Genomic DNA, 24,532 nt, shown 5'->3' on the forward strand with positions numbered 1-24,532 from the left:
CCTTCAAACCACACATTCAGCACCTCTCACAAGGTAGGACCCTGTTGGCAGCCTTGCTGATGCGCACGGCGGACTGCCCGTTATACTGGTAATATGGTTATTTAAATATCTTCTTTTGAGATACATTTATATGATACTACACAATATGTTATGGCTTTACCTAGCCACTAGAGTCTTCTTTTACATATAAGCATTGAGCTAATTAAATGATAAAGCGACCACTGTGCTAGACTATTTGCAGGTCATCGTACTGCAGTTACCTATAAGTTTGTTGTCTACTCTAACTTATGAGATATGGAACGCTAGCTCAGTTTTTGGAGCGTATCCTTATATGTGAATATTTGACTTATCATCTGGCCAGTGACCGCTGGTTCAGAGCACCTGCAGTCTATCACAGTGCATAGCCGCTAACTGATTGTTACTTTGCAGCCATCTCTATATATATTTTTTCATTCTGATTTATGAGAGACGGACAAGTCATGTCATCCACTGGAACCTATCTTTGTATGTGAATACTGGGCTAATTGTATGAACAGTGGCTGGAGTGTCAGAATTATTTGCAGTTTGGCACACTGTGCAGCCGTTTTTGGAATTGCACACTGTTTTATGAGAGACGGGGAAGCCGTATGATCTAGGGCTGTTACAGCACGGATCTTTGATTCCTTAGGACCTTTTTGGGTCATACATGAAGGGAATATAAGCAACAATCAGGTTGTGAAACATTGAATTATAATCATGCTCTAGATCTTTCAGGTTGCATAAATGTTTGCAAATTGTAACAATACATAAGGATATGCCTAATTAATGAAACATATTCAATGCATCTGGAAGTTTGATCTCTGATGCACCGCTATATATGATATCAGGCACTAATTTCTGGCAATAGTCCAACAATAGTCGAATGTTTTGCATCTCTTAAGACTGATACTATTCACACCAGGGCTGAGTTTCATCTTTCGTTCTCTCATTGGCTGCGCTGATTTACTCATCAGCCAAAAGCAGAAACGAATAAAGGAACCCATAAACCCTGGCACTGTCTTTGTTTCCAGAGGCTGGTGTGATCTGGGGTCTCTCACCACGCATATAATGCATTGCACATGCGTGGCAGCAGAACCCTAGAACAGACCTTAAGGCTTTGTCCCTCATCTTTGTTCTCCGTCTTTCTCTTTCAGAAAAATTATGTAGACACATAGTAGATAGTATCCTCAACGTATCATTATTGCAGTTATCCAATAAAGCTTGGCCTTGGGCTCCCCACTCCCTGTTGCATAGTACACATGACCTTTTCATGTAATTCTGATTAGCTTACTGAGTAGGAGATCTAATAAGAGCTATGGTTACTACCTATTGTTTAATTAACAAACAGGGACTATAGAGCACATGAAACACAGGATATAGTGTATAATATGAAATAGGAATTGAATCTGTGTCTTTATTCACAAACTCTTTTCTTCTACCTTTTTTCCTGGTATAGTGGTGGGGGAATGCCAACATGACACTCACTATTGCTGCGCTGACAATAAGTCATCAGCTTTAAAGTGTCTAACAGGCACCCCGAGATACACTTATATACCACTCTGCAACTACATGGGTTGGTAATAGTAAGGGTATCTCACCCTTCATTCGATGCACAGCAGATGCGGGGAAGCAGAACCCCGAACCCTACCAGGAGACCCTGACTTGCTTTATTATTTTGTATAACAATCAGTATATAAAACAATTGATGTATTAGGCTGAGGCCGAATATTTCCATATTATACCTGTACAACTTTTCGCTTCATATTTAGTGTCATCGTCTGTCATATTTCGCCTTTTAGTACAAAGCGAGTCCTTTACTCCTTTTTAATTAGTTATTATTAATAAAAGTTAAGTATTAATTCTAATGTTAGACACATTTTTGATAAGCGTTGAAGCAGCATATTCCCGTGTGCCCCATGTATAGAGTCTTCTTCCATAATCTATGTTTTTTTTCTTTATACCTCTCACAAACCTGTCATTTTCATCTCAAAAACATTTCCAGGGTCAGACCTTTTCTCACCCAGGATGCCACTAAGATCATTATTCACTCACTGATTATTTCCAGACTGGACTACTGTAATCTCCTCATAACTGGCCTCCCTGACAATTACCTCTCTCCACTCCAATCTATCCTCAATGCTGCTGCCTGGCTCATCTTCCTCACCAAACGCACTATGTCCACCTCCCCTCTCCTACAAGCCCTTCACTGGCTTCCCTTCCCTTTCAGAATCCAATTCAAACTTCTCACACCCACTAACAAAGCACTCACCCACTCCTCTCCAATTTACATCTCTGACCTTGTCTCTCTTTACTCTCCCACCCATCTTCTTCGTTCTGCTAATGCACGCCGACTCTCCTGTCTTCTGATTACTTCCTCCCACTCCTATCTCCAAGATTTTTCACGTGCTGCTCCCTTTCTCTGGAATTCTTTACCTCTCCCCCTCAGACACTCCACCTCTCTACAAAACTTCAAACGGGCTCTTAAGACCCACTTCTTTACCAAACCCAGCCAAATCTCATCCTAACCCTCTGTTCCATGCTCTCTATATACCCCATCTGTGTCACCCCTGTCTGTCTACCCCTCCCCTTAGAATGTAAGCTCTCACGAGTAGGGCCCTCTTCCCTCATGTGCTTATCCTTTTCTTACTTTAATAATCCTACACTGCCCAAATCCCGCAGTTGTTTTTTTGGCCACCTTGGAACTTATCTCTATGTCGTACTTGTCCTATATTGTCTTCAACTATAAGTACCTGTTTTGATTATGTGCATATGTACTCTGTAATTGGGCACTGCGGAACCCTTGTGGCGCCATATAAATAAAGGATAATAATAATAATATTAAATTGTCTTATATTTCATTCCATTTGAACTCACTCTTTGTTTTTCTGTTCTATTTTGGATTACCTATATAATAATGCAGTACACCAGGTGAGATATTCTGCAATGATGTTCTATTTTGGATTACCTTTTGATGACCAGGGGGAATATTTACTAAAAATCGATTTTGGTGAATGTTTGCTAAATTTTTGATCAATTTTGTGTTTAAGGGTCTTAATCACACATTTACATGTAAAAAGAAATTTCAACAGCCATTTGTTAATAAATGTGGAATTTAGACCCTGAAATACATTTAAAAAAAACAATCAAAAAATCAAGCCATCATCGACCAAAAATCAATTAACATTGACCAAAATTTACTTTTAGTAAATATATCCCCAAGGAGAAAGGAGAAGTCAATTCACAATCGATATCACCTGAAAATATATCTAACAACTCCAGTGTACCACTGAAATGATGGTTAAAATCTAATTACACTTTGAAAAATGTGCACTTAGTTGTCCTTGAGAGCTTTCTCTTTTCCACTTGCCCAGAGGAAAATGGACCACATTAAAAATAGGTTTTATAGATGACAAATCATTGCTAGTATGGCCAAATCTAATTGCAATTGTAGGGTGATGCTTAAATACCACCCCTCAGGCACTAACACCTCAACACTCCCTAATATTATAATGGATTTTCAAACTTTTAATAATACACTATATGCTACTCCACCCAATTCCCTCACCCTTATTACAAAACCTCACTAGAGCACTTCTGTCAAAACTTATAGATGGTGATCATTGGAGAAAGTAAAGGCAGGTAGTGAGATTAATCACCAAGAGGCATACTGGAACATAGTCAACAAAACCAGGGGGGTCATTCCGAGTTGATCGCTCGCTAGCAGTTTTTAGCAGCCATACAAACGCATTGTCGCCGCCCACTGGGGAGTGTATTTTTGCTTTGCAGAAGTGCAAACACTTGTGCAGTAGAGCACCTGCAAAGTATTTTTGTGCAAAACAAGACCAGCCCTGTATTTACTCTGCGTGTGCGTTGATTCTAACAATGGTGGGACGGCTTTTAACGTCACACACCTGCCTAGCGTTCGCCCAGCCATGCCTGCGTCTTCCCTGACACGCCTGCATTTTTCTAAGCACTCCCTAAAACGGTCGGTTGCCACCTAGAAATGCCCACTTCATGTCAATCTTCCTGCGTTGTGCCGTGCGACTGAAAGCTTCACTAGAACCTGTGCAAAACCACAAAGGACTTTGTACCCATACATCGCGCGTGCGCATTACGGTGCATATGCATGCGCAGAAATGACTATTTTTAGCCTGTATACTGCACTGCGAACAACAGCAGCTACCGATCAACTCGGAATGACCCCCCAGGTCAGAACCAGAAAGAGAATGCTGTACCAGGGGATGGATAGAATTAGGTCAGAGGAATAGCTGAAGTCAGGACCAGGTGATCATTAGAAGCGAGAACAATGGAGCAGGCGAGGAGAGTTGTCAGACAAACTGGATCAGAACACTGTGAATCACACTGGGAGTCACTGTAAATGTCAAATTGCTTTCTAACAAATATTTAAAATGCCCACTCTAATATATACTGTGAACGCCTGCGCATCTTATTACCATGTGCTATGAATGTGCGCTATACATCGCAAAACACTGCATCCCATAAGAGAAAACAATACACCCACACATTATCTGAGTTCCAAAGCTCATTGATGTATATATTTGTTATTAAAAGGCTATGTATTCAATATATCACAATGTACAGTATATATATATATATATATATATATATATATATAGTTACATGGTTACAATTTACACAGTAAGCAGTTAATACAAACTAATTCAAATACATACATGGCCAGCGATACAATTACCATATTTTGCTCAAATAAAGTCTCCATTCCATATCACTCTCTATCTCTCTCTCGCTCTGTAAAATCATGCAGCCACTGGACAGTCAACATCTCCACCATCATCTGGGACAAAATAACAGCCAGCTCTTGTGTCTGCAATCAGCTATATACTATGTAGTTTGGGGAGTGCACAGACTAGTCTAGGGGAGGGAGCTTTCTCATTCATGATGAGTCACTGGTCAGTTCATATGCAAGCAAGGTCCAGCCTTGATGGTGTAATCACAGGAGATAGCCACTGGTCAGGCATGCTGTCTTCCAGGAAATCCATTGTTCTAATAACAGTGACTTTAGCTTTCATACATTTAATCATATCTAGTTGTTGCAATGAGCTATAACTTAATCACAGGCATCAAATTGATATACACATTAATCTGGTTGCTTTAATGCCAAACATGACATGTCCATCTTGCTTTGTTCCAATGATACACATACATGACGTTACTCCAATATATAATTTAAAACTTTATGATGTCTGGCGCTTCATATGTTCAATTTATGTGCTGTATGAAATGTGTTGAATCTATCTCTGTGGCATGTCTGTGTAAATGCGTATGTTACCATATATTGCTGTGCTCGCTGCGCGGATTTGCAAGCTTAGCGACTCATAATGTGCGGAGTCTGTATGTTCTCTCTATGTAATATTGTTGACTTCGACATCACAGAGAAACTAATTCTGGAGTACAGGTATGGAGCCTAATACTCTTGCACTGTGTGACAGGAGGTTTGGCACACCTGGCCCTTTAAATCTGAGACATACTGTAGATGCAAATGCACAGAGCCAGATCAACGGCGGGGCAGTCGTGCCGGGCCCTCACACAAGTGGGGCCCCCAAATACTGTCCTCTCAACTGCAAAAAAACATCGGAGTAGGAGTACAGCATTTACCAGTCTCCTCTCCGTCCTCCTCGGCAGCTGAGACGTTCCATTATAGCTGTGGCCGCTGAGGAGCTTCATTCACTGCAGTGTGAAGTCTCGCGAGATTTGACATTATCTTGCGAGAATTCATACTGCTGTGAGTGAAGCTCCTCTGCGGCTGCAGCAGTAAAGGAACAGCTCAGCTTCCGAGTGTCACTGACCTGGGTTCGGAGTGTTGAGAACTCGGGGGTTCTTCCGATGGTCGGGAAGAGGAACCACAGCTGGGCCGGAGCAGGGAGGGCCGGATGTAGGTTTTCCTCATGCAGAACTAGCCGTAGTAACTGGCGTGTAATGCTTGAGAATTGAATGATGATTTGAGAACGGTGGTGAAGCACACAGAAGAATGAAGAGCTTGTGAGCAATGCTGAAGAAATGAATGAGGATTTGAGAATGATGGTGAAGCACACAGAAGAATGAAGAACTTGTAGGCGATGCTGAAGAAATGAATGAGGATTTGAGAACGATGGTGAAGTACACAGAAGAATGAAGAACTTGTGGGCGATGCTGAAGAAATGAATGAGGATTTGAGAATGATGGTGAAGCACACAGAATAATGAAGAACTTGTGAGCGATGTTTGAAGAATGAGGAACTTGAGAGCGATGTTTGAAGAATGAGGAACTTGAGAGCGATGTTGAAGAAATAAATGAGGATTTAAGATTCAGTGTAACTCTGGAAGTATGGGAGGAGTTCCACTAAGAGATAACTTGTAATACTGGAAACACACAGGAGGTGTCCCTCTAAGAGAAACACTGTAGCTTAGAGAATGTCCCACTGAGTGATACACTGTAACGCTGGGTGCACAGTGAATATTCCACTGAGTGATCCTCTGCAAACGCTGGTAGCACAGTGTTTGTTCCACTGAGTGATACTCTGCAAACGCTGGTAGCACAGTGTTTGTTCCACTGAGTGATACTCTGCAAACGCTGGTAGCACAGTGTTTGTTCCACTGAGTGATACTCTGCAAACGCTGATAGCATGGGAAATGTTCCACTGAGTGATACTCAGCAAACGCTGATAGCACGGGAAATGTTCCACTGAGTGATACTCTGCAAACGCTGATAGCACAGGAAATGTTCCACTGAGTGATACTCTGCAAACGCTGGTAGCACAGGAAATGTTCCACTGAGTGATACTCTGCAAATGCTGGAACTCAGGAGACGTTCAGTTAGAGAACTCACTGAACGCTGCTAGCACTGATGATCATAGTAGAGACGATACTCAGGCGCCGGAGCCCTGTACGGCGTCTTCCTTTGAACTTCCCGCTCTCTCCCAATTGGCGGAAGGGGCTGATGACGTCACCCGCCCACCACGCTCCCCTGGACGCCGGGCGCAATGGCGGCGCCCACACCCTGGGAACCCGCCGGAGGCAGCGCCAGCAAGATGCGACAACCCGGAGCCCACCGGGGGCGGCGACCGCCGGGAGACCCAGCGCACCTGGAGCGGTAAGCGCGGCAGCCGCAGCGCCGCGAGTGTGACACCGAGGAGGATGGAGAAGAGACAGATAAATGCTGTACTCTTACTCCAATGTTTTTTTTTCAAGTTGTGAGGACAGTGTGTGGGGGCCCTACAAATTTGTTGCCCAGGGGCCCCTCCAGACCTTAATCCAGCGCTGCAAATGCATATTTATTGAAGTGCAGCTGCCTGTTAGAGCTGCAGTGAGCAGAGCTGCAGCAATAAGAAGATGATGGTGGTACCCACTACCACTGCAGCTATGGTGAGGAATTGCTGGTCATCGAGGGAGACATTTCATATGACCACCAGCACCCATCCACAACGGAGCCACTGGGAAAAATGTAGGGATAATGGTAGTTAAAAAAGATTTGGGGTTGCTCATCGATAATAAATTTAGTAGCAGTATGCAATGTCAAAATGCAGCAACAAAAGCAAATAAGGTGTTAGCATGCATAAAAATAAGAATTTACTTACCGATAATTCTATTTCTCGGAGTCCGTAGTGGATGCTGGGGTTCCTGAAAGGACCATGGGGAATAGCGGCTCCGCAGGAGACAGGGCACAAAAAAGTAAAGCTTTACTAGGTCAGGTGGTGTGCACTGGCTCCTCCCCCTATGACCCTCCTCCAGACTCCAGTTAGGTACTGTGCCCGGACGAGCATACACAATAAGGGAGGCATTTTGAATCCCGGGTAAGACTCATACCAGCCACACCAATCACACCGTACAACTTGTGATCTAAACCCAGTTAACAGTATGACAACAGAAAGGGCCTCTTAAAGATGGCTCCTTAACAATAACCCGAATTAGTTAACAATAACTATGTACAAGTATTGCAGATAATCCGCACTTGGGATGGGCGCCCAGCATCCACTACGGACTCCGAGAAATAGAATTATCGGTAAGTAAATTCTTATTTTCTCTATCGTCCTAAGTGGATGCTGGGGTTCCTGAAAGGACCATGGGGATTATACCAAAGCTCCCAAACGGGCGGGAGAGTGCGGATGACTCTGCAGCACCGAATGAGAGAACTCCAGGTCCTCCTTTGCCAGGGTATCAAATTTGTAAAATTTTACAAACGTGTTCTCCCCCGACCACGTAGCTGCTCGGCAGAGTTGTAATGCCGAGACCCCTCGGGCAGCCGCCCAAGATGAGCCCACCTTCCTTGTGGAGTGGGCTTTTACAGTTTTAGGCTGTGGCAGGCCTGCCACAGAATGTGCAAGTTGAATTGTGTTACAAATCCAACGAGCAATCGACTGCTTAGAAGCAGGTGCGCCCAACTTGTTGGGTGCATACAATATAAACAGCGAGTCAGATTTTCTGACTCCAGCCGTCCTTGCAATGTATATTTTTAAGGCTCTGACAACGTCCAACAACTTGGAGTCCTCCAAGTCGCTAGTGGCCGCAGGCACCACAATAGGTTGGTTCAGATGAAATGCTGATACCACTTTAGGGAGAAAATGCGGACGAGTCCGCAGTTCTGCCCTATCCGAATGGAAGATTAGATAAGGACTTTTATAAGATAAAGCCGCCAATTCAGATACTCTCCTGGCAGAGGCCAGGGCTAGTAACATAGTCACTTTCAATGTGAGATATTTCAAATCCACCTTTTTCAATGGTTCAAACCAATGGGATTTGAGGAAATCTAAAACTACATTTAGATCCCACGGTGCCACCGGAGGCACCACAGGAGGCTGTATATGCAGTACTCCCTTGACAAAAGTCTGGACCACAGGGACAGAGGCCAATTCTTTTTGGAAGAATATTGACAGGGCCGAAATTTGAACCTTAATGGATCCCAATTTGAGACCCATAGATAATCCTGATTGCAGGAAATGTAGGAAACGACCCAGTTGGAATTCCTCCGTCGGAACCCTCCGATCCTCGCACCACGCTACATATTTTCGCCAAATGCGGTGATAATGTTTCACGGTGACTTCCTTCCGTGCCTTAATCAAGGTAGGAATGACTTCTTCTGGAATGCCTTTCCCTTTTAGGATCTGGCGTTCAACCGCCATGCCGTCAAACGCAGCCGCGGTAAGTCTTGAAAAAGACAGGGACCCTGCTGTAGCAGGTCCCTTCTCAGAGGTAGAGGCCACGGTTCGTCCGTGAGCATCTCTTGAAGTTCCGGATACCAAGTCCTTCTCGGCCAATCCGGAACCACTAGTATTGTTCTTACTCTTCTTTGCCGTATGATCTTCAATACCTTTGGTATGAGCGGCAGAGGAGGAAACACATACACTGACTGGTACACCCAAGGAGTTACCAGTGCGTCCACAGCTATTGCCTGTGGATCTCTTGACCTGGCGCAATATTTGTCCAGTTTCTTGTTGAGGCGAGACGCCATCATGTCTACAATTGGTCTTTCCCAACGGTCTATTAACATGTTGAAGACTTCTGGATGTAGACCCCACTCTCCCGGATGAAGATCGTGTCTGCTGAGGAAGTCTGCTTCCCAGTTGTCCACGCCCGGGATGAACACTGCTGACAGTGCTATCACGTGATTCTCCGCCCAGCGAAGAATCTTGGCAGCTTCTGCCATTGCACTCCTGCTTCTTGTGCCGCCCTGCCTGTTTACATGGGCGACCGCCGTGATGTTGTCCGACTGAATCAACACCGGCTTTCCTTGCAGGAGAAGTTCCGCCTGGCTTAGAGCATTGTAGATTGCTCTTAGTTCCAGAATGTTTATGTGAAGAGACTTTTCCAGGCTCGACCACACTCCCTGGAAGTTTCTTCCTTGTGTGACTGCTCCCCAGCCTCTCAGGCTGGCGTCCGTGGTCACCAGGATCCAATCCTGAATGCCGAATCTGCGGCCTTCTAATAGGTGAGCCTTCTGCAACCACCACAGAAGTGACACCCTTGTCTTTGGTGACAGGGTTATTCGCAGGTGCATCTGCAGATGCGACCCTGACCATTTGTCCAACAGATCCCTTTGGAATATTCTTGCATGGAATCTGCCGAATGGAATTGCTTCGTAAGAAGCCACCATTTTTCCCAGGACTCTTGTGCATTGATGTACTGACACTTTTCCTGGTTTTAGGAGGTTCCTGACCAGATCGGATAACTCCTTGGCTTTTTCCTCTGGAAGGAAAACCTTTTTCTGAACCGTGTCCAGAATCATTCCTAGGAACAGCAGACGAGTTGTCGGGATTAAATGGGATTTTGGAATATTCAGAATCCACCCGTGTTGTCTTAGCACCTCTTGAGATAGTGCTAAAGCTGTCTCCAGCTGTTCTCTGGACCTTGCCCTTATTAGGAGATCGTCCAAGTATGGGATAACTAATACGCCTTTTCTTCGAAGAAGAATCATCATCTCGGCCATTACCTTGGTAAAGACCCGAGGCGCCGTGGACAATCCGAACGGCAGCGTCTGAAACTGATAGTGACAGTTTTGAACAATGAACCTGAGGTACCCCTGGTGTGCGGGGTAAATCGGAACGTGTAGATACGCATCCTTGATGTCCAAGGATACCATAAAGTCCCCTTCTTCCAGGTTCGCTATCACTGCTCTGAGTGACTCCATCTTGAACTTGAACTTTTTTATGTAGAGGTTCAAGGACTTCAGATTAGAATAGGCCTTACCGAGCCATCCGGCTTCGGTACCACAAATAGAGTGGAATAATACCCCTTTCCTTGTTGTAATAGGGGTACTTTGACTATCACCTGCTGAGCGTACAGCTTGTGAATGGCTTCCAACACCCTCTCCCTTTCGGAAGAGACGGTTGGTAAGGCAGACTTCAGGAAACGATGAGGAGGATCCGTCTCTAATTCCAACCTGTACCCCTGAGATATTATCTGCAGGATCCAGGGGTCTACCTGCGAGTGAGCCCACTGCGCGCTGTAATTTTTGAGACGGCCCCCCACTGTCCCCGAGTCCGCTTGAGAGGCCCCAGCGTCATGCTGAGGTTTTTGCAGGAGCCGGGGAGGGCTTCTGTTCCTGGGAAGGAGCTGCCTGTTGGTGTCTCTTCCCTCTTCCTCTGCCTCGTGGCAGGTACGACAAGCCCTTTGCTCTCTTATTTTTGTAGGAGCGAAAAGGCTGCGGTTGAAAGGTCGGTGCCTTTCTCTGTTGGGGAGTGACTTGAGGTAAAAAAGTGGATTTCCCGGCAGTAGCCGTGGCCACCAAGTCTGATAGACCAACTCCAAATAACTCCTCCCCTTTATACGGCAAAACCTCCATGTGACGTTTTGAATCCGCATCGCCTGTCCACTGTCGTGTCCATAAGGCTCTTCTGGCTGAAATGGACATAGCACTCACCCGAGATGCCAGTGTGCAAATATCCCTCTGTGCATCACGCATATAGATAAATGCATCCTCTATTTGTTCTAACGACAGTAAAACATTGTCCCTATCTAGGGTATCAATATTTTCAATCAGGGATTCTGACCAAACTACTCCAGCACTGCACATCCAGGCAGTTGCTATAGCTGGTCGTAGTATAACACCTGCATGTGTGTATATATTCTTTTGAATAACTTCCATCTTTCTATCTGATGGATCCTTAAGTGCGGCCGTCTCAGGAGAGGGTAACGCCACTTGTTTGGATAAGCGTGTGAGCGCCTTGTCCACCTTAGGGGGTGTTTCCCAGCGCGCCCTAACCTCTGGCGGGAAAGGGTATAATGCCAATAACTTTTTTGAAATTATCAACTTTTTATCAGGAGCAACCCACGCTTCATCACACACGTCATTTAATTCTTCTGATTCAGGAAAAACTGTTTGTAGTTTTTTCACACCATACATAATACCCTGTTTTACGGTATCTGTAGTATCAGGTAAATGTAACGTCTCCTTCATTGCCAAAATCATATAACGTGTGGCCCTACTGGAAAATACGTTTGAATTTCTACCGTCGTCACTGGAATCAGTGCCCGTGTCTGGGTCTGTGTCGACCGACTGAGGCAAAGGGCGTTTTACAGCCCCTGACGGTGTTTGAGGCGCCTGGACAGGCATTAATTGATTGTCCGGCCGCCTCATGTCCTCAACTGACTGTTTAAGGGAAGATAAACCATCACGTAATTCCACAAATAAAGGCATCCATTCTGGTGTCGACCCCCTGGGGGGTGACATCTGCATATTTGGCAATTGCTCCGCCTCCACACCAATATCGTCCTCATACATGTCGACACCACGTACCGACACACACCGCAAACTCACAGGGAATGCTCTAATGAAGACAGGACCCACTAGCCCTTTTGGGGAGACAGAGGGAGAGTCTGCCAGCACACACCACAAAGCGCTATATATACAAGGGATATCCTTATATTAAGTGCTCCCTTATAGCTGCTTTAATATATATATATATAGCCATTAATGTGCCCCCCCTCTCTGTTTTACCCTGTTTCTGTAGTGCAGTGCAGGGGAGAGACCTGGGAGCCGTTCTGACCAGCGGAGCTGTGACAGAAAATGGCGCCGTGTGCTGAGGAGATAGGCCCCGCCCCTTTTTCGGCGGGTTCTTCTCCCGCTATTTTTCCAGTCAGGCAGGGGTTAAATATCTCCATATAGCCCCTATGGGCTATATGTGAGGTATTTTTAGCCTTGTATAAGGTTTATATTTGCCTCTCAGAGCGCCCCCCCCCAGCGCTCTGCACCCTCAGTGACTGCCCAGTGAAGTGTGCTGAGAGGAAAATGGCGCACAGCTGCAGTGCTGTGCGCTACCTTATGAAGACTGAGGAGTCTTCAGCCGCCGGTTTCCGGACCTCTTCACGCTTCAGCATCTGCAAGGGGGTCGGCGGCGCGGCTCCGGGACCGGACTCCACGGCTGGGCCTGTGTTCGATCCCTCTGGAGCTAATGGTGTCCAGTAGCCAAGCAGCAAATCCACTCTGCATGCAGGTGAGTTTACTACTTTCCCCCTAAGTCCCACGTTGCAGTGATCCTGTTGCCAGCAGGACTCACTGTAAAGAAAAAAAACCTAAACTAAACTTTCTCTAAGCAGCTCTTTAGGAGAGCCACCTAGATTGCACCCTTCTCGTTCGGGCACAAAATCTAACTGGAGTCTGGAGGAGGGTCATAGGGGGAGGAGCCAGTGCACACCACCTGACCTAGTAAAGCTTTACTTTTTTGTGCCCTGTCTCCTGCGGAGCCGCTATTCCCCATGGTCCTTTCAGGAACCCCAGCATCCACTTAGGACGATAGAGAAACGGGGAATGGAGACAAGGGATGAGAGTATAACCCTGCCACTGTATAAATCATTGGTGCGGCCGCACCTGGAATATTGTGTAAAGTTCTGGGCACCACACTATAAAAAAGATATCTTGGAACTCGAAAGGGTTCAGAGGCGAACCACCAAACTGGTTAAGGGGTTAGAGGCACTGAATTATGAGGAAAGACTTAAAAGGTTAGATATGTTTACACTGGAAAAGAGGCGATTGAGAGGGGGCATTATCAATATTTTTAAATACATAAAGGGACAATACAAGGATTTATCAAACGATTTGTTTATCAAAAAATCGCTACATAGGACACGAGGACACCCCCTGAGGTTAAAAGAAAAAAAAATTCATACACAACAGAGAAAAGGGTTCTTCACAGTAAGAGCTGTAAGGATTTTGAATTCTCTGCCAGAGAAGGTAGTATTGGTGGATTCAATCAATAAGTTTAAAAATGGATTAGATAGATTCCTAGCTGAAAAAAATATCCAAGGATACAGCATGTAATTATTATAAAATTATAATACAGGTTGAACTCGATGGACATTTGTCTTTTTTTAACCTCAACAACTATGTCACTATGTGCCAGGTACCAGTACACTGTGACAGCTCCTTATACTCTTACCTGGGCTAAGAAGGCTCTGCCTTATTTCGCTATCCAGTTTCCAAAGCATAAAGATTGTCTCTACTCTGTGAACATGAAAAAACTATTACGTATTAATTGAACTCTGAGGTTGGAAAAACCTCCTCCTCTCATACCTTGGTCGCATCAACTTTCTCTAAATGATACATTTTCCTAAGTTCATTGGTCTCCTGCAAATACTACCAATAGTTCTCTCTCATAGGTATGAAAAACATAACAGAGAATTCCATAAATGTATCTGGATTCCAGAATGGACCCAGATTCTGCCTCCTTAAGCTTCACCTATGGATAGACCTCAGTTTCCAATGGTTCATAGCCCTCGTTGTTTTTCTTCTGACATTAGCATTTAAAAAATTTGAGGGTGGCTTTTCGAAGTAGTCACCATCATATGGGGTGGATTTGATGGCCATCCGATTTTAAAATTCAGCTGTATTCAGCTGTTTAACATCAGGAATGACCACGGGTTGCTTTTGCTAATGCACAAATATTATGTGTTGCTTATGAGCAAATCGTATAAATATATTTTCCATCAAAAAATTTTGATGCGATGGTTAGTTACCATTGCATCGAAAGTTTAGATGGCAGTCATCATTTCGCATTGGGCTTTCTATGACCATCCCTAGCTCCAACAGACCACTGCTGCTGGTGGAATTAATTTCCCCAACCATAAACTCAAAGATAAGTGGTGCGCTAGTGTGTATTTATATACCTTTAAATTCAAAAGGTTTAGGTGTCTGCTTATGCTCAAAACTGAAATAAATAACCATAAATCTGCTTTATAAATAAATCAATTAATCTTTACTTCAATTAATAAACAATATATTACACATAAAAGTTATAAAATCAAGGGATTGGTTTGTATAACACACACTCAATTGGGAAGCATCAAATAGCCTCTAGCGCTGTATGATTATTAGCAACAATGTACCTCTTTAGACACTAAACAGACCATTTGCAATCTGCTAAATAATGTGTCAAGCTGTAACAATTCACTGACAGTTCTGCAAGGAAAAGAGTCTCTCCTATCCTCCTGCTCCTGGCGTCCCAGTGCAGAGGGATGCTGCTGTATAATAGTTTACCCGAGCTTACGGGAATGTCTAGTAGTGCAGTCACCCGGAGAGATGTACGTTCCTGTGATTGTCAGTGTAATTATCCACCGCCCGCACTAAAGTGCAATCTCAGTTCTGGCCGGCGGGTATGAAATTAATTGCTCCCAGTTACCGCTTTCCGATGTGGCCGCTGGACTTGGCACAGTCTCGGTCCTGGCTTGCGGGTAAACGGAGCTCCAGTTTGCGCTTGTAACGAGGCCGTTGTAGAAAGTGCTCGTACGATGCTTCCGTCAGTGTGTGGCAGCAAACGGGGATATGACGTCAACGCGTTTCGTCCCGTCGTAAATCGGGACTTCCTCAAGACGGGCGGTGGATAATTACACTGACAATCACAGGAACGTACATCTCTCCGGGTGACTGCACTACTAGACATTCCCGTAAGCTCGGGTAAACTATTATACAGCAGCATCCCTCTGCACTGGGACGCCAGGAGCAGGAGGATAGGAGAGACTCTTTTCCTTGCAGAACTGTCAGTGAATTGTTACAGCTTGACACATTATTTAGCAGATTGCAAATGGTCTGTTTAGTGTCTAAAGAGGTACATTGTTGCTAATAATCATACAGCGCTAGAGGCTATTTGATGGTTCCCAATTGAGTGTGTGTTATACAAACCAATCCCTTGATTTTATAACTTTTATGTGTAATATATTGTTTATTAATTGAAGTAAAGATTAATTGATTTATTTATAAAGCAGATTCTATGGTTATTTATTTCAGTTTTGAGCATAAGCAGACACCTAAACCTTTTGAATTTAAAGGTATATAAATACACACTAGCGCACCACTTATCTTTGTGTTTTTTTGTCTTGAATTGTTTGAGGATCTAGCTAATCCTTTAGTGTGTGCAGCAAGTAGCTAATTAATGAATACTATTGATTAATTTGCGCCGGGATTTTTGGAGTGTATTTATCTCCAGAGAATCTTTTGTACCCAACCATAAACTTCATAGCTTTGCCAGTGTCCTCCAAGTGATTAGAGACTGGCTTCATTCTACCCGTGTTTATAAATTCATTATAATTGACCAATCTTTTATTCCCGACATCAATTTCATTTCTTTCCTACATCAGAATTATCACAAGATATTTTGGACCCTCTCCATATGTACTGCTGTCCGTTTGTACGAAGCTAGACCTCAATCCTTGGTGAGTGTCTCCAGACAAATCCCCTACAGGTGAATGAGGCAGTTGAAACCTATGGTCATTCTTGCACACACCTCAGTGCATTCTTTCCATAATGCATACTCTTAAATTCTCTGACTGGTCTAATGACCTTAATAGTTGTATGCTTTCCCACACCCTTGTCTGGTGGCATAATCATCTCCATGCATTATAAACCATAAATTATGTTATACTTTCAATTATGTCTTTGTAGGAACCAGCCTTTCGCATTGGTTAGATACCTTCCCCTGCCTATCCATAGATTTTATCTTTAATGTGATCACCTATTCATGAACAGTCCTAACTGCTGGCTCTTACAGTGTCTTCCACAGATGCTATGTATCATCACAATGTTGTTTTAACATCATTCTTATGTCTGTTTAAAACGTGGACAGCGAGATGCATCAGTGTTCCGCTGCAGGTGGGACAGCACTGCTATGAAACAAATTGTGGAAACAACAAAAATATAAATAGAAAAGGGAGCGCAAATGAAATCAAACCAATAAAATGTAATAGAAATAGAAATAAAAACACATATGTAAATAGGTTGGTACCAGCGGTATTTAATAAAAGAGCTAAATTGTAACAAATTACTTTGTAACAATGTTGATGTAAGAATCACTTTAAAATGTCACAAAATAACAAACGGGTAACACAATTGTTACTATATAGCCACAATGCAGGGTCAGAATGGTCCACAGGAGCTCAGAGGAAACCCTCAGTGGGCCCCACTGCTGAAGAACGCACACCCTCCTCTAGAGATCAGGAACCATACAGTGCATTTAAATTACACATTATACATATGTTGCATTATACTGCACAGGACTCTATAGTGCATTTCTGTTACTAAATTGGTACAATTTAATACATGCACTAGCAGTATTTACTAAATATACTATATATTTATAAAGGGGCCCAGGTTGTGCATACTATAATGGTTAGCCAAGCCTCTGTGGAGGCTGACCAAGCCCCTAAGTATGGGCCCCTATCCTGCATTTCCTGGTTGGCTCTTCAGGCCCCAGTCCGACACTGCCACGGAACAATGTGCCAATAAATATATATTGTCTGATATTGTCACTAAAGAGGTGCGTGCCTCAAAAAATGTCTTTAGATTTAAAATCCTAAATGATTGGATTAACGTAATGTCAATAATATTACATCTTGATGGATCTTTTAACAATATGGGAATAATATTTCTTGTCAAATAGTCCATACAAATTTGGGCTTCCACAAATGCAGTTCCACTATAAAGACAAGTTAACATTGATAAATTAAGTGCTGCAGTGCTTACCACCCTGCTAGTATATTACATGGTTCAGTCAGCTGTTTCCCAGTGCTCCTATATAATGCCCAAGCCCAAATAATCTGATCGGTAAAGTTGGTCTTCTAGATCTGTCAGTGCTTGTTAATGACTCATATGCTGGCCACAAAACAAGTCTGTATTCCCTGCAGCCTCATCTGATGGTTTAGTGCAGCAGCTAATTAAATGATAGAAGTTGCTGGGTGCATCTGGCCAGCACTGAGGGAAGCATCATTGAATCTATCGGCTGAAAAAAGCACTAATGAGAGGCCAATGAGAAGTTGTGATAAGTATAGCACTTCAGGGAGTGACTGGGAGTTTTGTATCAGAATGATGTAAGCATTCGATAGGGCACAGTTTCTACTAGATAAATCAAATCATTAAACCAGGACAAGTCACTATGCTGTTTTCTGTGTGGACACCTGTTTCCAAAGCATGTAGTAGGGCAACACATCCCAACCCCAAGTGAGGACAAGCTTTTCTGATAGCAGAGATTGTGGGACAGTCCTCCAAGATTGGGATGGTTGGAAGTTACTCTCAGACTAAACTGTTTCAGAAACTTTATAGACCAGGAGGGCACTTATCTGGCAATAGGACCTTCAGCAAGTTAGAATCCTCAGTTCATGCTGCTTGCCTGGCCAATGCCGGTGCTATTTATTCATAACAAGAATCGTTATAGATCTAGTTTCAAAGTCCATGCTTGCAAAGGCATGTTTCACTGGAATGAGTGAAGAGCACCATTGTCCAGATTTTACAAACTCTGGAAGCAGTTTCATTAATATGGACAGGAAAGAACTCCCTATGAAAGGGCAGAAAGAATGCATTTTTATGGATAAGAGAAATAACTGACCCATCCTCATATTGGTTTTTTTTATGCTCTATATAAAGAATTTAAAGCCCAGCATGAGATAGGATAAGATATGTGTGTCTGACAAAAGCAGAGCCACACTGATGTTACAATATGTTACTGTTATTTTAACTGCTTTATTGCCCTCTTTCTTGAAAGTGATATAATTGTTATATTTGTTTTGCCCTTTATTCACTGTTGGTTAATTCTTAATTCTTAGTAATAAACCTTAAATAGATGTATCATATTACTAGATTCCAGTGTGAGTTATGTTTCCATGTTCATGATACTGAGGACAGCAAGAAGCTAAAGATAGCGCAGTAAGCATTGACTTATCTATTGGTGTCAGTTGGAAGTTTAGCCATAGGATATCAGGTATCATGACACAGACCATTTATCCTTTGGATCATTACTGAAGTCAGGAAACTTAACATGAACAAATGAGCCATCGCCATGTATGCCAGTGTAGCTTTATTTATAGAGAATTTAAATAGGAAACACTTTGTTACAGGATTGATACTTAATGAATCCATAGCTGAGTGAGCAGGAAGTTAGCGTACGTGACTCAGAGGGATGTGGTAACATTGGCGGTGGTCGGAATGCTGACAGTTGGGATGCCGACGCTGGAATCCTGACCACAGCGTGCAAAAACAGGGAAGGAAAACAAGGACATAAATTGGAAAGCTTGTTACAGTACAGTACTCATAATGGAGAGTATGGAATCACACTTGCCCCTACACATATACGTCAGCCTATGCTACACACTTCACCCTTCCTACAGCAACTATGTATTTAGACACACAAAATAAATAATTACATTTTCTATACTGATGTAGGCATTCTGGGAATATTTCACAATTTTTTCATTACCTGACCTGGGTCTAGTTTATAGGTCCTGTCTGTGGCTTCATTTTCTGTTCTGACCTTTTCTGTATTAACTTTGCCACTTATTCAAAATGGCCTATCTGTAATTTTCAGGGGGGAAATAAAGACATTGGCAAAGCTCCAATTCTACCCAGCCATGCCCCTGATCTGCTCTGGTCACAATTCATGCCCACATCTACCTGTTCACAATGTGCAAGTCATATCTTGTGTTTACCCATGTTAAATGCAGGAAAGTTTCACAAAAACAGGATTGTTGAGTTTATAACTGGATATGTTTAAAAACCATTAATGTAATTTATGCTTTCTTAATAAAAGTTATAATGGGTCTAATGCAGAGTTGCAAGAAAATTGGGCATTTTTCACTCCAAAGAAGAGTGTATAAAAAAAGCAATAATTCATCTGTATGCAGAATACCAAATCTTGTGATGTCCTCACGCCTAATGTCGAACTCTGTATGGCTCAGAATTGCATAAATACTCCCTAATGCTGGGTTCACCTCATCCCCCATACTCTCAGCTCCCCTGCATACACTCTGCATTGGTATATGTTTAATATTGTCAATCATTTGCAGCCAAACATGTAAAATACTATGTATAAAAGACACATAAATAGAGTTTCATTTTTAAAAGAAAAAATAAAGAAAATTATAACCATATACATGGAGTTTGCTCTGTGCATTTAAATCTCGTTTGCTTTGTTCACAATAAAACAGTTTCAGAACCTAATACTACTATGATATTTTAAATTTCTATGTATCAGGAGTCTGCTTCTATGAAAATAATAATTACAATTTCCAAAAACAACAGCATAGGATGTACTGGGAAAATTAAAATATATATATATATCTAAATGTCTAAAATTATTTAAGAATCATTGTGATATTTTAAGTATGTAAATAATTTTGTCTGTCTCAGGGATTAGGAAACATTGTTAATCTCAGAGACACGAAGAAAGTATTTAATGGCTTATGTCTGTTTTGCTAATTATGTAACAAAATGTGCTTTTATTTTTTTCTAAAATTCAAGCTTTAAATTATAACTTTTTTTATTGTTTGACAATTGAATGTTGGAAATATAAATGTGAAATTTGAAAATCCTTTATGGGCATCCTTTGTCTTCTTCCGGATCAACATTTTGAGTATTATCAAAAAATGAACAGTTGAATAACACTGAATTGCATATTTTGCCATCTTAATGACTATGAATAAATTACCATGCAATAAGTTCATACAGAGGAACCGTTAAGGTGAGAATCCTTGAAGAAGCCAAAAAGCCATCCTATAGAACAGTAAAACAGATGCCATTCACATACCCTTGCTTAAATAAAGGATTCTTTATGTTTCTAAGGTACTGTAAATGACATATTGTCTTTAAAAATAGTTAGACCAGCAATGTGTGAGCCTTAATAAAAAAAAATCTTTTTAAAGTGGGCTCTAGTTGTGGTCAGAATTATTCCTATATAATAATATCTAGGGCCGAATATAATGCAGTGCGAGTTTTTAGGCAAATTCCAATTCACATCTTATAACACTCTGAGAAGGTTCGAGTTGGTGCTGAAACTCACAAATGTAAAGCAGTGTGAGCTTTTTTTTTTTTTAAATAAAGTATTTTTATTTCGAAGGAGAGTAGTTTGCATACAGACATTGCATAACAGGAACACATTAAACACGTAATGACATGTCCTCATCGGGGAACAGCATTCACTTTCGACTTATTTTCAAACTATGTCATTTGCTCATAGGCGCATAGGAATGTACAGTTATATATACCATTATTTTGCATTATCCGTACACTCTAGTATTCATGAAATCACATTATACTTTGTTTTGTTCCCCCCCCCCCCCCTCAAATATAACTCTTACGGACAATCCGTCCGAGTAAAACCCTTTAAAAGAGAAGAAAACAATCAGAAACCAAACACAGAGAACCCCAGAAATAAAAAAATTAAAAAAACAAAGAGACAAAAAACATTATGGGGAAGAGGACGCATTGGGGGATACTAGCACTCTAAATCCTACCCTGTCCAGATGGGCACAGAGCCACTCTCTCATTCACAACCCATTGGGTGAGAGGGAAGCCTATGGCCCTAGAAGATCATAACTTGGCAAATCCAGGACCTGTTAGTAACCCTATCACCATTAAGTTGTAGGGTCTGGGACGGAGTATATAGATTCCAGCCATGGAGACCAAATTCTTTCAAATTTAGCGGAGGCATTGTGTTTCATATAAATGTATCGTTCCTTAAAAACAGTGTCGTTTATTAGTGCCTTAAGAGCGGGGAGTGTAGGGCCCTTAGGGGCCATCCATAGCCTCGCAATGCTCACCTTCGCCATTGCACATATGTTGCGAGCATATAGGCCCTCTGGACCAGACACAAAGTCAGAGCTACCCATTCCCAGGATGCAAAATTGCGGAGTAAGCATGGCCTCGTCCACCCCTGTGTTCCCCAGAATCGATCCGACCCCCGCCCAGAAAGCCCGCAGCACCGGACAATCCCAAATGAGGTGCCAAAAAGTACCTGCAGTCATCCCACACTTAGGGCAGTCACCCACACGACCCGTCCCGAATTTGGCCAGTCTGGCCGGGGTCATATATATTCTATGCAAAAGGAAGTATTGTATCTGTTGATACCTGATGGATTTGGTAACCGTGCACGGAGTTTCCAAAGCAAGGGCCCAGTTCTCTTCATCTATGGGGCCCAGATCCTGCTCCCATTTGACACGGAGACGTGTCAAAGGATCTATATGGAGTTTGGCGAGTAGATAACCATAAGCATGGGAAATCATCTTAACTCGACCCAGCATACTTACAAAGGTCTTAATGGGAAATGGTATAATTTTAGGGGGGGAATTGGCGAATTGGGACTGCAAGGCATGTCTGAGCTGGAGGTATCTAAAAAAATAGGAGTTAGGCAAATTAAACTCATCTTTTAGTTGTTGGAAGGATTTGAGCGTATTATCCGTATAAAGGTGATTTATGGAAATCACTGATTTAGGGGCCCAAACTTCCCTCCCCTCGAGCGCATACAGTTCAGGGAGCCATTTAGAATACCAGAGGGGGGTGTCCGGGTCCAATCCATCAAATTGCAAAAGAATTTTTAGTGCCTGCCACACCTTCATGGCTTGGTATATAAGAGGAGGGAGGAACCGGGCCAAGCTCCCACTCAGCAACACCTGCAGGGGGGATAAGTCGGGGAAGTAGCATTGGACAAATACCCAGTGTAGAGAAGTGACGCCAGTATCCTGTACCCATGCACTAATATGAGACAGCTGAGCGGCATAGTAGTACATCTGAAAGTTTGGCAAGGCCAGACCTCCGTCGCTGCGCAGCCTGGTGAGAGTGTTCAGTTGTATTCTAGGACGTTTGCTAGCCCATATTAAAGAAGACAGGACACTATTCAATTTTCTAAAGAAGGATGGATGAATATATACAGGGGATTGCAGAACCACATATAGAATCTTAGGTAGTATTATCATTTTTACGAGGCTGACCCTGCCAGATACAGTCAATGGAAGCTTACACCAAGTCTTGGATTTACGAGTAATTTGTTGCATGATCGGATCAAGGTTCAAAGGTGTAAAGTCAGAGGGGTCATTGGTTACCTGAATCCCAAGATATTTAAATTTCGCCGTCCAACATAGCGGTAGGGAGATTTTAGGAGCAGCAGGGGGGGGGGGCCAATCACAGGCATAATAGAGGACTTAGACCAGTTAATATGAAGGCCTGAATATACACCGAACTCCTCAATCAATTGCAACACTGTAGGCATAGACCTGGTGTAATCCTGCAGAAACAACAGCATGTCGTCAGCGTAAAGGGCAATCCTATCCTCACGAGGGCCGGTATGAATGCCCACCACGCCTGGGTGGGACCTTATTAGACAGGCCAAGGGTTCGATGGCCAGGGCAAACAAGGTTGGGGACAGAGGACATCCCTGCCTGGTCCCGCGAAACAGGCGGAACGAGGGAGAGATATAGCCATTCACTGAGATCCTGGCAGTCGGGTGCTGATAAAGCAATTTAATCCATTTTATAAAATTAGGCCCGAAACCCATAGCTGTCATGACCTCCCATAGATAGGACCACTCGATACTGTCAAATGCCTTGGCGGCATCCAGTGAGACCACTACCGAGTCAGAGGGGAAGTCATATGGGATTTGTAAAATGGTATATAATCTACGTAGGTTAATAGAAGTGGACATCCCTGGCATAAAGCCGGTCTGGTCGGAGTGGATAATGGAAGTAATTACGGTGTTGAGTCGAACTGCTAAAATCTTTGCCAGGATCTTAGCGTCAGAGGGAATCAATGATATCGGTCTATAGGATTCTGGGGATCTAGGGTCTTTTCCGGGCTTCGGGATCACTATAATAATCGCCTCCGCCATAGAGGGGGGAAGTTGATCATTAACAAAAATATCAGAATACAGGGCGTGAAGCCTAGGACCGAAGAAATCAATGTGGGTCTTGTATACCTCTGAGGGGATGCCGTCATAGCCCGGTGCCTTGCCGCTGGGAGACAAGCCAATAGCCGCCGTTACCTCTTCCAGAGTTAAGGGTGCCTCCAGCATCTCAGAGGCCTCCGGGGGGAGTGTGGGTAGGGGAATATTACTTAAATAAGCGGAGAGGTCTGATGTCGAGTCTACCAGTTGTGAACTGTAGACCTCAGCATAGTAGGAGCGGAATAGCTGCGCAATTTCCGGCGTGGTGTTCACAAGGGCGCCATCGCTACCGGTCATCTGAGCAATTGTAGAACCTGGGCGGTCACTGTGCACCAATCGAGCCAACAGGCCACCTGGCCTATCGCCCTGCATGTAAATATTAGTAGCCTGAAATAGAAGCGAGCGCGAGTTTTTATCAGACAGATGAGCCACCCATGCCGACTGGGCCGCCAGCCAGCGTACCTTCTGCGCAGGGGTGCCATCCACCAAGTATCTAGATTCCAAATCCCTGGCGTCACTCTCAAGGGCTCGCTCTCTCTCCCTGCAGGACATTTTGAGGGCAGAAATACGTCTAATATACGTTCCCCTTAGGAATGCCTTAAATGAATCCCAAACCACTGTTCCGGGGGCCGAGCCTACATTGTCAGTAAAGTATCCCTCCCACTGAGTCACCTGGTCAGAGCAGTCACCTATTTGCAGCAGCCAGGAAGGATGCAGTTTCCAATAAGATTGACCCCTCTGGCTCACCATAGCGAGAGTCAACACCATAGGGGAGTGATCAGATATACCCCGGGCCTCGTATTGGACGTCAACCACCCTAGGGAGAAGAACGGGGGAGAGTAGGGTCAGATCGATCCTGGAGAACGAACCATG

The sequence above is a fragment of the Pseudophryne corroboree genome, chromosome 2, assembly GCF_028390025.1.
Source record: "Pseudophryne corroboree isolate aPseCor3 chromosome 2, aPseCor3.hap2, whole genome shotgun sequence".
NCBI classification, from domain to species: domain Eukaryota; kingdom Metazoa; phylum Chordata; class Amphibia; order Anura; family Myobatrachidae; genus Pseudophryne; species Pseudophryne corroboree.